The sequence below is a fragment of the Myodes glareolus genome, chromosome X (genome assembly GCF_982192425.1).
Source record: "Myodes glareolus chromosome X, mMyoGla1.1, whole genome shotgun sequence".
Lineage (NCBI taxonomy): Eukaryota > Metazoa > Chordata > Mammalia > Rodentia > Cricetidae > Myodes > Myodes glareolus.
This window is the reverse complement of record NC_142053.1, coordinates 18,094,762-18,112,064: the sequence shown is the minus strand read 5'-3', so window position 1 is coordinate 18,112,064 and position 17,303 is coordinate 18,094,762. Positions and strand designations below refer to the sequence as shown.

Sequence of the window (17,303 nt, the reverse complement as noted above, 5' to 3'; positions counted from 1 at the left end):
AGCCTGGAAATTAGAGATCCCCCTGCCCCTGCTTCCAGAGTGCTGTAATTAAAGGCATATATCACCATACCTGGCTCTACTAAATTTCTTATTCACTCTGGAGAAGTGTCAAACAGGTCAAGAGTAGAGCCCATAAGATAATTTCTTTTAGTAATCATAGAGAAAAAAATACAACTAAAATTACAATAAATATAGCTGTGTAATGTGATCCACAACTATACTCCCAGCACTCGATAGACAAAGGCAGATAGATCTCTGAGTTTGAGGCCAGTCTGGTCTACAGAGCAAGTTCCAGGACAGTCAAGGCTACACAGAGAAACCCCGTGGTCTAACAGAAAAAAAAAAACCAAAACAACCAAAAATCCACAACTGTAATCCAAATATTTAGGAAGTAGATAATTAGAAATTCAAGGTCATCTTTGACTACATAGTAAGTCCAAAGTCAGTCTGAAAGCATAAGGACACGTCTCAAAAACCAAAAAGAGAAACAGTCAAATAAGATGGGATATGCTAATTTTAAAAATATGTATTAGCCAGCACTCAGGAAGAAGATTCAGACAGAGCTCTGTGAATTTGAGGCCAGCCTGGTCTACAGAGTGAGTTCCAGGACAGACAGGACTGTTACACAGAGAAACCCTGTCTCGAAAAAACAAACAAACAAAACCCCCAAAAGCTATGTATTTATTTATTATGTGACTACATGAGTTTATGCATACCTTATGCATTCAGGTGCCCACTGAAGTCAAAGGAAGACAGATATCCTGGAACTGGAACCACAGGCAGTTGAAAAGTATTCGCTGGAACTGAACTGGGGTCCTCTGCAAGAGAGGTGGGGTAGTGCTCTTAACCACTGAGCCATCTCTCTAGCCCATGATATGCTAATTTTATATCTTATCTTAAAATAAATTAGTCCATTCTATGTTATGGCATAGCACAAAATAACTTATAATTAAGTATATGCACCACTGTGTGTGTGTATGTGTGTGTGTGTGTGTGTGTGTGTAAAAATGGGAAGGACACACAGAAATCATGTAACAAAGCTTATTTATAGAAGATGGAAGAGAGCTCAGATTAATGGTAAATGGTAGATACCAAAAGGAAGTTTTGTCTTCTCTATAATTTTTTTCTTTTTCTTTCTTTTTCTTGTGACAGGATTTCTTTTTGTAGCACTGGCTTTTCTGGAACTGGGACAATGTAGACCAGGTATTATAGGTGTATGTACATCACTATACATGACTATTTTGATTTTTGGAGGAGGTTATATAGCTTTCTTGTACTTGTGTAATTTTAAAATGGCTATCTATAAGAAGTACTTCCATTTCATCACCTCCCACTCAATTCTCAACCCACTCCTGTCCTTTAGCTTGATCATTTTCCCCAATTATCTAGCTTTCCTTCCCTCTCTCCCTCTGTCCCTCCATCTTTCCTTCCTTTCTTTCCATCTGACAGGGTTTTATATATCCCAATCTGGCTGTGAGCTTCCTATTTAGCCAAAGACAAGCTCACACTCCCAACCCCCCCCCCCCCCCAGCGCTGGCATTGCTTGTGTACTGCAGCACACCCAGCTCCAAGAGCTTTCTTCAGATGTCTGTTACCAAACCTAAAAGAAAACTTCTACTATTTAATTTGGCATGTGATTCTCTGGCACATTTCCTCCGTGAAAGTCTCTTCTCCTGGCATCTGAATTAGGCACTTATATATGGCATCACATTCTCCTGATTTTCTACTCAAATTCCTTTCTGCTGCTTCACCAAAATCTGCAGCTCATCCTCTGTCAGACTGCAAGTTGCTAAATTTCCCAAAGACTGGTCTTACATCATCTTCTTATACTGTGCTCTCTCTTCTCTCATTCATAAGTCATCAACTCCTAACAAATGTCAACATTCCAGAGCTAAACATTTGTCTAGAATCGTATACTCTCTATTTGTGCTTCTCGGAGAATACTGTGTTTAAATACAAGCTCTTGATCTGAAATCAAGGAGTCATCCACGGCACAGGTTTCCCTTTCTGTATTCCTTGCCATCAAATATTGCAACCACTGAAAACTCTGGGTTGCTTGTTTGCTTGAAAACAGGACCTCATAAATTCAGGTTTGGCCTGGAACTTGCTATGTAGATAAGGCTATCTACAGTGATATGTTATTTGTATTTTAATAAAGTTGCCTGAAGATCAGAGGGCAAAGCATTCAGTCATACTAGTGAGCCAGGGAGTGGTGGCACACACCTTTAACTCCAGGACTCAGAGACTGAAGGGTCTCTGTGAGTTCAAGGCCACAAGATAGAGCTCACACAAAGTTTAATCCCAGAATTTGGGAACCCATGCCTTTAATCCCAGCACTAGGGAGGTGGAGACAGGAATGATATGGCTGGGCAGAGACAAAAACATAATGGGAAGAGACAGGAACTCTGTGGAGTGTGGAGTCTGAGGTTGGTGGAGAGCATTGCAGGATTACCTCTTTGTTTGAGCCTGGTAGAGGTAACATCTCTCTAGCGGTGGCTTGACTGCTTTTTTTTCCCCTGATCTTCAGGTTGAACCCCAATATCTCTCTTTGTTTTTATTATGCATGGTATATTTGGCACCAAATATTTGGGGTACAAATTTATGGAAAAAAAAAACATTTGGCTGTGACTTTACTGCTACTGGCATAGGCCAGAGCTACAAGCTGCCAGAGTCAGTGATGTGGGATTTCCCTCTGTATGTTGTGATTACCATTAATGAATAAAGAAACTGCTTTGGACCTATAGCAGAGCACAACTTAGGTAGGTGGGGAAGATAGAACTGAATACTGGGAGAAAGAAGGGCAGAGTCAGAGAGACGCCATGTAGCCTCACCAGAGACAGATGGTGGAACTTTAGCTGGTAAGCCACAGTCACATGGCGATACACAGATGAATAGAAATGGGTTAAATTAATATGTAAGAGTTAGCCAATAAGAGGCTAGAGCTAATGGGCCAAGCAGTGATTTACTTAATATAGTTCTGTGTGATTATTTCGGGTCTAAGCTAACCGGGCAGCTGGGAACCAACAAGTGGCTTCCTACTACGAGTCACTGCTGTATTGGCTAGGTTTTTCTTTTTTCTCTCCTGTCAGACTATGCCTGAACCCCCACCTCAGGCTACTGCCAAAGTAGGCAGCTGCCTTGAAATCCAGTGAGGCTTTTATTGTTTTCTGCAGGAACAATAAATCTCACATCTTCATCACCATCAGCAGCAGATTTGGAAGACAATAGGGAATTCCTTGTTTTGTTTTTGTTTTTGAGGCAGGGTTTCTCTGTAGCTTTGGAGCCTGTCTTGGAATTAGCTCTTGTAGACCAGGCTGGCCTTGAACTCACAGAGCTCTGCCTGCCTCTGCCTCCTGAGTGCTGGGATTAAAGGTGTGTGCCACCACCACCCAGTCTGACAATAGGGAATTCTTAAAGGGAAAAATTATTTAAGAGAGAGATTTTTCCCACATTAAAAAAATGAGAAACACTATTACATTGGAGGAATTAGGATCTCTGTATGATAGTATGTTGGACAGTTTGAAAATGGAACATTAAGTGAGAGGATCATTAATTTAGATGGGATTTATGTAATGTCAATTGTAAACATTGTCAGAATTATTATTTTTGTTTTATCACTAAAATAGTTGGTTAATCTGAGTGCTAAGATACAGATCTTAGAAAAACCTAATAAACATTTCAAAGAGATATTCGAATCCAGAAGGAGGAATTTAATGGAGAACCAATTTTAGCGTTGCATCGTAAAGATAGAGAGGAACAGCCTAAGGTTTTCAAAAACAAGCAACTTTAATATACCCAGTAACCTTACAGGAATTGCCTAACTCTAGAGGCTTTGTAAGAGCTGAATGAACTCCTTTGCCAATGTTAGATTTAAGGAGATTCAAGGAAACGATAATCTAATATGACATGCATTCACCTTTTGTGAAGGAAATGTTAATCTCATGGTCAGTTTGTAATAGAATTATCCCCAAAGACTGGATAGAGTTGGTTAAAGCTCTTTAAGAGCTTGGAAGACAATTATAATAAAGTACCTGGTTCAGAAAAGAGGCTAAGACTATTGAACAGTGGAGTAAAGCTAGAGGTATGGAAATCTCCCAAAATCAAATGCTTGGAGAAGGAGATTATGCTACTATAGAAAAACAATCCTGGAAGTGTGTGCCCACCAAGCAGGCCTGACACCCTGGGAACAGAGTACAGGCACCCTCCATTTCCCTAAATGTTTCTGGCCACTCAGAGGGGCTTCTCCCCAGCTACTGGCTTTCTCTATTTATCCCATTCCAGCTTGCCCCCAAGCACCCCTTTCCATCTGCAGGGTCCTAGGATCCCCCAACTTACCCTGCTTCAGGGCTGAGGGTCTGGGGACCCAGTGGTGAGTGCTCCTGCTGCAGGGGTTGCTTTGTTCCACACGACCCCCCAAGCCTGCCCTTTTGTCTGTGAGGCCCTTGGCCAGCAAGAGGCCCTGTTCCTGTACTGAGGAGATCCATCCGGAGGGGTAAGTGTGTGCCCACTTTCTCCATTTACCCCATCCCATCTTGCCACCAAGCACTCTTGTTCATCTGTGGGGTCCTTAAATCCACCACCACAGCCTGCTTCAGGGTGGGAGGGATCTAAGAGCCAGTTCCAATGATGAGGGGCTATAAGAGAGGGCTGACCAAGAAAAAACCCCAAGTACATAGTCAGTCACAGCAAAGACTGGACCAAAATGCCAAGACTCTCCTGACCACATTTGAAGGAAGAGATGGGCAGGCACCAATGCAAGAATTCCTCCAACAACCTGAAATGCAACAAGATAACACCAGAATCCAGGAAACATGTAATAGGACGACTTGAACACCCTAATCCAGAAGAAGTAAAACAAATAGACTTCAAACATAACATTATGAAAGTGATAGAGACCCTTAAACAGGATGTGAAAAACTCCCTTAAAGAAATGGAAGAGAAGATTAACAAAAAGTTAGAAGAAATGAATAAATCCCTCAAAGATACCCAAGAAAATCAAGAAAAAGCAATCAAACAGGTAATGGAAACAGTTCAAGACTTGAAAACTGAAATAAAGGTAATGAAGAAAACACGAACTGAGGGATGGCTGGATATGGAAAATCTGGATAAATGAACAGGAACTACAGAGGCAAGTATAACCAACAGAATACAAGAAATAGAAGAAAGAATCTCAGATGCTGAAGGTACTATAGAGGAAATAAACTCATTGATCAAAGAAAACAGAAAATCCAAAGAATTCTTAACACAAAACATCATTGGAACCTGGGACACCATGAAAAGAACAAACCTAAGAATAATAAAGGTAGAAGAAGGAGAAAAATTAATTACAACTCAAAGGCCCAGAAAATATATACAACAAAATTATAGAAGAAAACTTTCCCAACCTAAAGAAGGATATTCCTACAAAGGTACAAGAAGCATAGAGAACACGAAATAGACTGGATAAAAAAAAATCTCCTCATCAAATAATAATCAAAGCACAAAACATACAGAATAAAGAAAGAATATTTAGAGCTACAAAGGAAAAAGGTCAAGTAACATATAAAGGTAAACCTATCAGAATTCCACCTGACTTTTCTATGGAAACCATGAAAGCCAGAAGGTCTTGGATAGATGTGCTCCAGACACTAAGAGACCATGGATGCAAGCCCAGACTGCTATACATAGCAAAGCATTCTTTCACCATCGATGGAGAGAACAAGATATTCCAGGACAAAAACAAATTTAAACAATGCATAGCCACAAACCCAGCCTTATAGAAAGTACTAGAAGAAAAACCAAAACCCAAGGAAGCCAACAACACCCATAATAACACAGACATCTGACAACCTTCCACCAGCACAACTCAAAGAAGGGAAACACATAAACACTACCACCAAAAAAATAAATAAATAACCAGAGTTAACAACCACTGGTCATTACTATCACTTAATATCAACGGACTCAATTCACCTATAAAAAGGCACAAGTTAAGAGAATGGATACAAAAACAGGATCCAACATTCTGCTGTTTACAAGAAACACACCTAAACCACAAAGGCAGACATTACCTCAAAGTAAAAGGTTGGGAAAAGGTTTTTCAATCAAACAGACTTAAGAAAAAAAGTGGGTGTGGCTATACTAATATCTAAAAAAATTGATTTCAAACTAAAATCAATCATAAGAGATGGAGAAGGACACTTTATACTCATAATAGGAACAATTCACCAGGATGAAGTCTCAATCCTGAATATCTATGCCCCTAATATAAAATCACCCACATATGTAAAAGAAACTTTACTAGAACTCAAATCACGCATCAAACTTCACACACTAATAGTAGGAGATTTCAACACTCCTCTCTCACCAGTGGACAGGTCAACCAGACAGAAACTTAACAGAGAAATAAGAGAACTAACAGAAGTAATGAATCAAGTGGACTTAATAGACATCTATAGAACATTCCACCCAAATAGGAAAGAATATACCTTCTTTTTAGCATCTCATGGAACCTTCTTGAAAATTGATTACATACTTGGTAACAAAGAAAACATCCACAGATACAAAAAAATTGTAGTAACCACCTGTGTCTTATTGGATCACCATGACATAAAGTTAGAATTTAACAACAATTCTACCTCCAGAATGCCTACAAACTCATGGAAACTGAATAATCAACTACTGAACTACACCTGGGTCAAGGAAGAAATAAAGAAAGAAATTAAAGTCTTCCTTGAATTCGATGAAAATAAAGACACAACATACTCAAACCTATGGGACACTATGAAAGCAGTGCTAAGAGGAAAATTCATAGCACTAAGTGCCCACATTAAAAAAAAAAAAACAGAGAAAGCTCACATTAGAGACTTAACAGCACAGCTGACAGCTCTAGAAAAAAAAGAAGCAGACTCACCCAGGAGGAGAAGACTGGAAATAATCAAACTGAGGGCTGAAATCAATAAAATAGAAACACAGAAAACAATCCAAAGAGTCAATGAAACAAAGAGCTGGTTCTTTGAGAAAAGCAACAAGATTGACAAACCCCTATCCTAACTAATCAAAAGGCAGAGGGAGAACACTCAAATCATCAGGATCAGAAATGAAAAGGGGGACATAACAACAGACACTGAGTAAATTCAGAGAATCATTAGCCTTACTAATGTAGGCCTGTATGCTACAAAGTTAGAAAATGTAAAAAAAAATGGACATTGTTTAAGATAAGTACTGTATACCAAAATTAAATCAAGATCAGGTTAATAATTTAAATAGACCTTTAAGTCATGAGAAAATAGAAGCTGTCATCAAAAACCTCCCCCACCACCCAAAAAAAAGCCCAGGACCAGATGGTTTTAATGAAGAATTCTACCAGATCTTCCAAGAAGAGCTGATACCTATACTCCTTAATGTATTTCACATAACAGAAAGAGAAGAGTCATTGCCAAACTCTTTTTATGAAGATACAGTTACCCTGATACCAAAATCACACAAAGACTCAAACAAGAAAGAGAATTACAGACCAATCTCGCTCATGAACACTGATGCAAAAATTCTCAATAAAATACTGGCAAACCGAATCCAAGAACACATCCAAAAAATTATACACTATGATCAAGTAGGCTTCATCCCAGAGATGCAGGGCTGGTTCAACATACGAAAATCTATCAATGTAATCCATCATATAAATAAACTGAAAGAAAAAAAACATGTGATCATTTCATTAGATGCTGAAAAAATACCCCTTTATGATAAAGGTCTTGGAGAGATTAGGGATATAAGGGTCATACCTAAATATAATAAAAGCAACATACAGCAAGCCAACAGCTAACATCAAATTAAATGGAGAGAAACTCAAAGTCATTCCACTAAAATCAGGTAGAAGACAAGGCTGTCCACTCTCTCCATATCTCTTCAACATAGTGCTTGAAGTTCTAGCAATAGTAATAAGACTACATAAGGAGATCAGAGGGATTCAAATTGGACAGGAAGAAGTCAAACTTTCGTTATTTGCAGATGATATGTTAGTGTACATAAGTGACCCCAAAAGCTCTACCAAAGAACTCCTACAGCTGATAAATATCTTCATGATGTGGCAGGATACAAGATCAACTCAAAAAAATCAGTAGCCCTCCTATACACAAAGGATAAAGAAACAGAGATGGAAATCAGAGAAACTTCACCTTTCACAATAGTCACAAATAGCATAAAGTATCTTGGGGTAACACTAACCAAGGAAGTGAAAGACCTATTTGACAAGAACTTTAAGGCTTTGAAGAAAGAAATTGAAGAGAATACCAGAAAATGGAAGGATCTCCCATGCTCTTGGATTGGTAGGATCAACATAGTAAAAATGGCAATTCTACCAAAGGCAATCTATAAATTCAGTGCAATCCCCATAAAAATCCCAACAAAATTCTTCACAGACCTAGAGAGAACAATAATCAACTTTATATGGAAAAAAAAACCCAGGATAGCCAAAACAATCCTATACAATAAAGATACTTGTGGAGGCATTACCATACCTGACTTCAAACTCTATTATAGAGTTACAGTAATGAAAACAGCTTGGTATTGGCATAAAAACAGAGATGTTGACCAATGGAATCTAATTGAAGACCCGGATATTAACCCACAAACCAATGAACACCTGATTTTCGACAAAGGAGCTAAAATTATACAATGGAAGAAAGGAAGCATCTTTAACAAATGGTGCTGGCATAACTAGATGTCAACCAGTAGAAGAATGAAAATAGATCCATGTCTATCACCATGCACAAAACTCAAGTACAAGAGGATTAAAGACCTCAATATTAATCTGACCACACTGAATCCAATAGAAGAAAAAATGGGAATTAGACTGCAAAACATGGACACAGGAGACCACTTCCTATGTATAACCTCAGTAGCACAGACAATAAGAGCAACAATGAATAAATGGAACCTCCTGAAACTGAGAAGCTTCTGTAAAGCAAAGGACACTGTCATTAAGACAAAAAGGCAACCTAATGAATTGGAGAGGATATTCACAAACCCCACATCAGACAAAGGTCTAATCTCCAAAATATATAAAGAACTCAAGACACTAGACATTAAAATTCTAAATAACCCAATTAAAAAATGGGGTACTGAACTGAACAGAGAATTCTCAACAGAAGAAGTTCAAATGGCCAAAAGATACTTAAGGTCATGTTCAACTTCCTTAGTGATCAGGGAAATGCAAATCAAAACAACTTTGAGGTACCATCTTACACCTGTCAGAATGGCTAAAATCAAAAACACCAATGATAACCTATTTTGGAGAGAATGTGGAGTAAGGAGAACACTCATCCATTGCTGGTGGGAATGCAAACTTGTGCAACCACTTTAGAAATCAGTGTGGTGGTTTCTCAGGAAATTGCAAGTCAGCCAACCTCAAGATCCAGCAATACCACTCTTGGGAATATACCCAAGTAATGCCCAATCATATTACAAAAGCATTTGTTCAACTATGTTCATAGCAGCATTATTTGCAATATCCAGAACCTGGAAACAACCTAGATGCCCTTCAATGGAAGAATGGATAAAGAAAGTGTGGAACATATACACATTAGAGTACTACTCAGCGGTAAAAAACAATGACATCTTGAATTTTGCATGCACATGGATGGAAATAGAAAACACTATCCTGAGTGAGATAACCCAGACCCCAAAAGATGAATATGGTATGTACTCACTCATTAGCAGACTCTAGTCATAAACAAAGGACATTGAGCCTATAGTTCACGAGCATAGGGAAGCCAAATAATAAGGTGAACCCAAAGAAAAACATATATAGATCCTCCTGGGTATTGGAGCACACAAGATCGCTGGGCAAAAGTTGTGAGCATAGGAGTCGGGGTGGGGTGGGAAAAGGGGAGAGGGGGATAAAGAAGGGAAAAGGGAAGGATTGGGGAGAGCTTGGGGATGTGGGAGGATTGAGGTGGAGGAAGAGCGGATATAGGAGCAGGGAAGAAGATATCTTAATTAAAAGAGCCATTTTAGGGTTGGCAAGAGACTTGGCTCTAGAGGAGATCCAAGATGTCCATGGAGATGTCCCCAGCTAGGTCTTTGGGCAGCAGAGGAGATGGTGCCTGACCTGGCCTTGTCCCATAGTCACACTGATGATTATCTCAAATATCATCATAGAACCTTCATCAGGTGATGGATGGAGATAGAGACAGAGACCCACATCAGAGCACTGGAGTGAGCTCCCAAGGTCCAGTTGGAGAGCAGAAGGAGGGAGAAGATGAGCAAGGCAGTCAGGACCGCAAGGGGTTTGTCCACCCACTGAGACAGTGTGCCTGATCTAATGGGAACTCACCAAATCCAGCTGGACTGGGACTGAACAAGCATGTGATCAAACCAGACTCTCTGAATGTGCTGACAATGGGGGCTGACTGGGAAGCCATTGATAATGGCACTGGGACTTGTTTCTACTGCATGTACTGGTTTTTTAGGATCCTAGTCTGTTTGAATACACACCTTCATAGGCCTGGATGGAGAGGGAAGGGCCTTGGATTTCCCACAGGGCAGGGTACCCTGCCCTCTCTTAAGACTGGAGGGAGAGGGAGGAGGGAGGAGCAGGAGGGGATTGGGTGGAGGGGAGGAAGTGGAAATTTTGAATGGAAAAATAAAATTAAAAAAATAAATAAATAAAAGTAAATCCCTATATGATGGTCACATCCTGTCTTTATGCCATGAAGCAGCTTTGTTTTGGACAGATTGAAGAAGTAGGAAAGAAGATTGAATCATTTACTAAAGTCATACAGGGCCACAGAAAACCTTCATGAATTTCTTATAAAGATTGACATCGGCAGTAAATAGGATGATACCAAATTCAGAAGCTAGATAGATAATAACTGAGTTTCTGACATTAGAAAATACCAATTCTCAATGCAAAAGGATAATTAGGCCATTGAAGTCAAGGTCAGCACCTTTGGAAGACTAGATCCAAGATACAATAAATATTGAATCTTATGACCATGATGATACTTGAATAGGAAAGGTAATTTCCAGAGGTTTGAGGAAAAATTGAAATGTCAAGTGTTACAATTGTTGCAAACAAGGTCATTGTAAACAGGATATCTGTTTGTTTGTTTGTTTGTTTGTTTTTTCGAGACAGGGTTTCTCAGTATTTCTGGAGCCTGTCCTGAACTATCTTGTAGACTAGGCTGGCCTTGAACTCAGAGATCTGTCTGCCTCTGACTGAAGTGCTGAGATTAAAGGTGTGTGCTACCATTGCCCATTTTTCTTTGCTGTTGTTGTTTGTTTGTTCTTCAAGACAGGGTTTCTCAGTAGTTCTGGAGTCTGTCCTGAAATCAGGATATTCCTAGAAACAGTGTTTTTTCTTTTAAGCATAATCCATTCAGAATATCCCTCCTTTCTGGATTATGTAGGAGGTATGGCAAAGACAAGCATTGGACTAATAAATGTAGGTCAACAAGAGATATTCAAGGTAATCCTTTGCCATCAAGAAAGTCCAGGAGGGGCTGCTTGCAGTCTCCTATGCCAAATCCGATTCAGTTCTTTCCTGCCATTAGAAAGGAATCATATTCCCAGGAAATTTAAAGAAGCTAATGCCTAGTATTAGAAACCATAATGCTATGGGTACTAGAACAGCTATAGAAGAGAAAACAAAAATTTCAGGAGAAATTATAAAGTGAATATTTTGGCATACTTCTATAAATGAATAAAGGACAAAATTAAAAAATATGAATAAATGACATTATCATTGAAGGCTGCTGCTGGGAGGGGTCAGGACCTGGCATGCTGGCATTTGGAGTCCAAGCCAATACAATTCTCAGGCCTGCGGGCTGGGCTGGATGCGAGGGGCTGGGGTCTATGCTCCCAACTATGCTCCCAACTTAACATATACCTGTACAAATAAAGACAATGTTCCATCATATGTCTCTAAGAAAATAAAAGTTTTGTGTTTATTATAATATAAAGCATATTAGAGGTATACCACACAACCCTACAGAACAGGCAGTTACAGAAAAGTCAAAATGATGGGTGGATCAGGATTGAGCCAGAGATGAGATCCAGAGTCAAAGATCTCCACTGGAACAGGTACAAGGGAGTAACCGCTTAATGAGTGAGCCAGAGCCAGAGACTGCCGAGGGTCCAGGCATGAATCCGGGACCTTCAAGGGAGTAGACCTAAGCCAACACCCCAGTGGGTCTGGGGCAAGAGTCCTAGGCTGGAACCAGGACCTCTGTCAGCCTGGGTGTGAGTGAATCTGGGTCCTTCGAGGGAATAGGCAGGAAGCAGAGATTTCAGTGGGGCCAGGCGCAAGTCTGGGACCTCAGAGGAAGTAGGCCTGAGCCAGGTTCTCTGTGGGTTTGGGCATTGGTCTGGGACATCAAAGGGAATAGGCAGGAACCTGGAACCCCTGTGGATCCAAAGGCGAGTCTGTGACCTCTGAGATAGTAAGCACGCCCCCTGTGGGTTCAGGTTTGGGCACACCCGAGCCTGGGACCTCCGAGGCAGTAGACCAGAATCAGAAACCTTTCCAGGTCCAAATCCAACCCAGGCCCTTCTGCAGGAGGGAATCCAGACCAGGATTTACAGATACAGGTCAAAGCCAGTAATTTAAGCCAAAGTTGCCTTGAGGCAAGGAACTCCTCCTTGGGCAACAAATTACACAGGAGTGGAATTGAAAGAGAATCCTCGGGTGGTGAGAGCTGGCAAAAACAAGCTCCGTGGAGTAGAAGCCAGGAGGAAACACATCCCTGGGAGCCAACCCAGTCCTGGGACACTGTTAGACCAGGATTGAGCCAACGACATGACATGATTCAGAGTCTGCAATCTCCACTGGAATCAGTTATCTAAGACACAGAGAGAACAAGCTCCACCAGGAGCAGAAGCCAGGAGCAAACTCAGTCCCAGGACACAGGTGGATCAGGACTAAGCCAGTGACCAGATCCAGAGTCAGCTATGTCCACCACAACAGGTACAGTTCCAAGCCAGGGACTTCTGCAGGAGAAGATCCAGACCAAGATTTACAGAAACAGATCAAAGCCAGCATCTTAGGCCAAAGTAGGCCTGAGACAGCAAACTCCAAGGGAGCAGACCAAAGCACAGGAGCATTGAGCTACCTCCAGGAACAGGAATAACCAATGGGGTAACTAGAACTGTGACACTGACTGTACCAGGAGGAACAACCATCTGAGCTTTGGATCCACTGGCACCTAGAAGACTATTCAACAGAATCTCAGACAGCCCCAACCACACCTTTTAGAGGAAAAGATAAATAGAAAAGGTTAGATCACATGCTAAACCACAAAGAGCAACACAATACCAGTAAAACCTATAGACCCTACAAAAGCAAGACCTGAAAAACCAAATATGAATGAACCAGAAGAAAATTATCAAAAAAATAACCTCAAGAGAATTTTTGAAATTCTTAAAGCTGAATTGAGAAATCCCCTTAAAGAAATTGAGGGAAAAAAAACAAGAAATTGGAAGATATCAGCAAATCACTTAAAGAAAACCAAGAAAAAGAAATCAAACATATAAAAGAAACTATTCAGGACTTGAAAACTGAAGTAGAAAAAATAAAGAAAACACAAACTGAAGGAATTACAAAAACAGAAACCATGAGAAAAAGATCAGGAACCACAAACACAAGCATGAACAGCAGAATACAAGAGATAGAAGAGAGAATCTCAAGCGCTGAGGATACAATAGAGGAAAATCTAAAAAAAGCTTAACCCAAAATATCCAGAAAATATGGGGCACCATAAAGGCCAAATCTTAGAATAATAGGTATAGAAGAAGGAGAAGAAGTTCAACTCAAAAGCACAAAAAAATTATTTAACAAAATCATAGAAGGAAACTTTCCTTATCTAAAGAAAGATATGCCTATGAAGATACAAGAAGCTTACAGAACACCAAATAGACTGGATCCAAAAAAGTCCTCTCGCCACATAATAATCAAAACACTAAATATACAAAGTAAAGAAAGAATAAGAGCTGCAAAGGAAAAAGGCCAAATAACAAAGGTAGACCTATCAGAATTACACCTGACTTCTCATTGGAGACAATGAAAGCCAGAAGGTCATGGTCAAGCATTATACAGACATTAAAAGACCATGGATGCCAGCCCAGACGACTAAACCCAGCAAAACTGTCAATCACCATAGAAGGACAAAACAATATGTTCCATGACAAATCTAGATTTCACCAGTACTTAGTCACAAACCCAGCCTTACACAAAATACTAGAAGGAAAATTCCAACCCAAGGAAGATGGCTACACCAACAAAAACACAGACAATTAATGATCTCATAACAGCAAAATCCAAAGAAGAAAAAAGTGCACAAATTAACATCACCAATGAGGAAATCTAAATTAACAGGAGATAGCAATCACTGGTCATTAATATCTCCTATTGTAAATGTACTCAACTCATCTATAAAAAGGCACAGGCTAACAGATGAGATATGAAAACAGAACCCATCTCTCTTCTGCATACAAGATACGCATCTCAACCTCAAAGACAGACATCGTCTCAGAGTAAAAGGCTGGAAAAAAAATATAACAATCAAATGGACCTAAGAAACAAGTGGATATACCTATCCCAGTGTCTAACAAAATAGACTTCAAGCTAAAATCATTCAAAAGAGACAAAGAAGGACATTTCATATTAGTCAAGGAAAAATCCATCAAGAGGAAATTTCAATAATGAATATTTATGCCCCCCAAACAAGGGCACCCTCATATGTCAAAGAAACACTTCTAAAGATTAAATCATACATTAAACCACACACACTAATAGTGGGAGACTTCAACACTCCCCTCTCACCACTGGACAGGTCAATCAGACAAAAAAAAAATGAACAGAGAAATAAGAGAACTCACAGATGTTATCAATCAAATGGACTTAACAGACATCTGTACAATATTCCATCAAAACAGAAAAGAATATACCTTCTTCTCAGCACCTCATGGAACCTTCTCAAAAAATGACCACATACTCAGTAACAAAACAAACCTCAACAAATACAAAAAATTGGAACAACCCAATGTACCTTATCAGATCTCCATGCTTTAAAACTAGAAGTTAATAGTAATACTAATTCCAGAAAACCCACAAACACATGGAAATTAAACAATGCTCTTCTGAATCATCAATGGATCAAGGAAAAAAAAGGGGGGAAATTAAAGACTTCCTAAAATTCAATGAAAATGACCACAAAACATACCCAAATTTATGAGACACAATGAAAGCAGTGTCAAGAGGCAACTTCAAAGCACTAAATGCCTACATAAAGAAGCTGGAAAAATTCCATACTAGTGAATTAACAGAACAGTTGAAAAGTTTAGAACAGAAAGAAGCAAACTCACCTAAGAGAACTAGACAGCAGGAAATAATCAAATTGAGAGCTGAAATCAACAAAATAGAAACAAAGAAAACAATACAAAGAATCAATGAGACAAAGAGTTGGTTCTTCGAGAAAATCAACAAAATAGACAAACCTTTATCCAAACTAACCAAAAGACAGAGAGAGAATATCCAAACTAACAAAATGAGAACTGAAAAGGGGGACATGACAACAGAGGAAATACGGAGAATCATTAGGTCATATTTTGAAAACCTGTAGTGCACAGAATTGGAAAACTTAAATGAAATGGATAACTTTCTGGATAAATGCCACTTACCAAAATTAAATCAAGACCAGAAAAGCAAATTAAACAGACGTATAACTGCTGAAGAAATAGAAACAGTCATCAAAAGTCTCCCGAACAAAAAAAGCCCAGGACCAGATGGTTTCTGCTCAGAATTCTACTAGAATTTCAAAGAAGAACTAATACTAATACTCCTCAAATTATTCCACACAGTAGAAACAAAGGAAATATTGCCAATCTCTTTTTATGAGGCTACAATTACCCTGATACCCAAACCACAGAAAGTCAATATTAAGAAAGCGAATTACAGACCAATCTCACTCATGATGTAAAAATACTAAATACTAGCAAATCGAATCCAAGAACCATCATCCACCATGACCAAGTCATCTTCATTCCACAGATGCAGGGATGGTTCAACATACAAAAATCTGTCAACGTAATCTACCATATAAACAAGTGGAAAAATAAAAACGACATGATCATCTCATTAGATGCCGTAAAAGCATTTGACAAAATACAACATCTCTTCATGATAAAGGTCTTGGAGAGATCAGGGATACATACATACAAGGAACATACCTAAACACAATTAAAGCAATATCCAGCAAGCCATCAGCCAACATCAAATTAAATGGAGAGAAACTCCCAGCGATTCCACTGAAATCAGGAACAAGACAAGGTTATTCACTCTCTCCATATCTATTCAATATAGTTCTTGAGGTCCTAGCTAGAGCAATAAGACACCAAAAGGAGATCAAGGGGATGCAAATTGGAAAAGAAGACGTCAAACTCTCACTGTTTGCTGATGATATGATAGTTTACATAAGTGATCCCAAAAATTCTACCAAGGGACTTCTACAACTCATAAACACTTTCAGTAATGTAGCAGAATACAAGATTAACTCAAAAAATAAATCAGTAGCCCTCTTGTATACAGATGATAAAAGGGCTGGGGAAGAAATCAGAGAATCAACACCTTTCACAATAGCCACACATAGCATACAATATCTCAGAGTAACTCTAACCAAACAAGAACTTTAAATCTGTGAAGAAAGAAATTGAAGAAGACACCAGAAAGTGGAACGACCTCCCATGCTCTTGGGTAGGCAGAATTAATATAGTAAAAATGGCAATCTTATGAAAGCAATCTACAGATTCAACACAATGCTCATCAAAATTCCAGAAAAAATCTTCAAAGACCTCAAAAGAACTGCACTCAACTTCATTTGGAAAAGCAAAATACCCAGGATAGCCAAAACAATCCTGTGCAATAAAAGAACTTCTGGAGGCATCACAATCCCTGACTTCAAACTCTACTATAGAGCTACAGGACTGAAAACAGCCTGGTATTTGGCATAGGAACAGACAGGAGGACCAATGGAATCAAATAGAAGATTCAGAAAACAATCCACACATCTTTGAACACCTGATCTTTGATAAAGAAGCCAAAAATATCAAATGTGTAACATGAGGGGCCAGCTTGTTGGGGTTTCTGTCCCGCCCAGTACCCCAACAAGCCAGCAAGTCCCAAGGAAAATCACACGGAGTCTACATCAGGTTATAAACTGATTGGCCCATTAGGTCAGGCTACTTATTAGCTCTTATAACTTATGTTACCCCATTATCCTTATCTATGTTAGCACATGGCTCCGTACCTTTCTCAGCAAGGCAGGTTA

General features: G+C 39.3%; 1 pseudogene; it reads left to right on the top strand.

Moving 5' to 3' along the window:
• The window catches only part of LOC125415360 (transmembrane 9 superfamily member 2-like), a 144,912-nt pseudogene that overhangs the window by 12,204 nt on the left and 115,405 nt on the right, over positions 1-17,303 (top strand).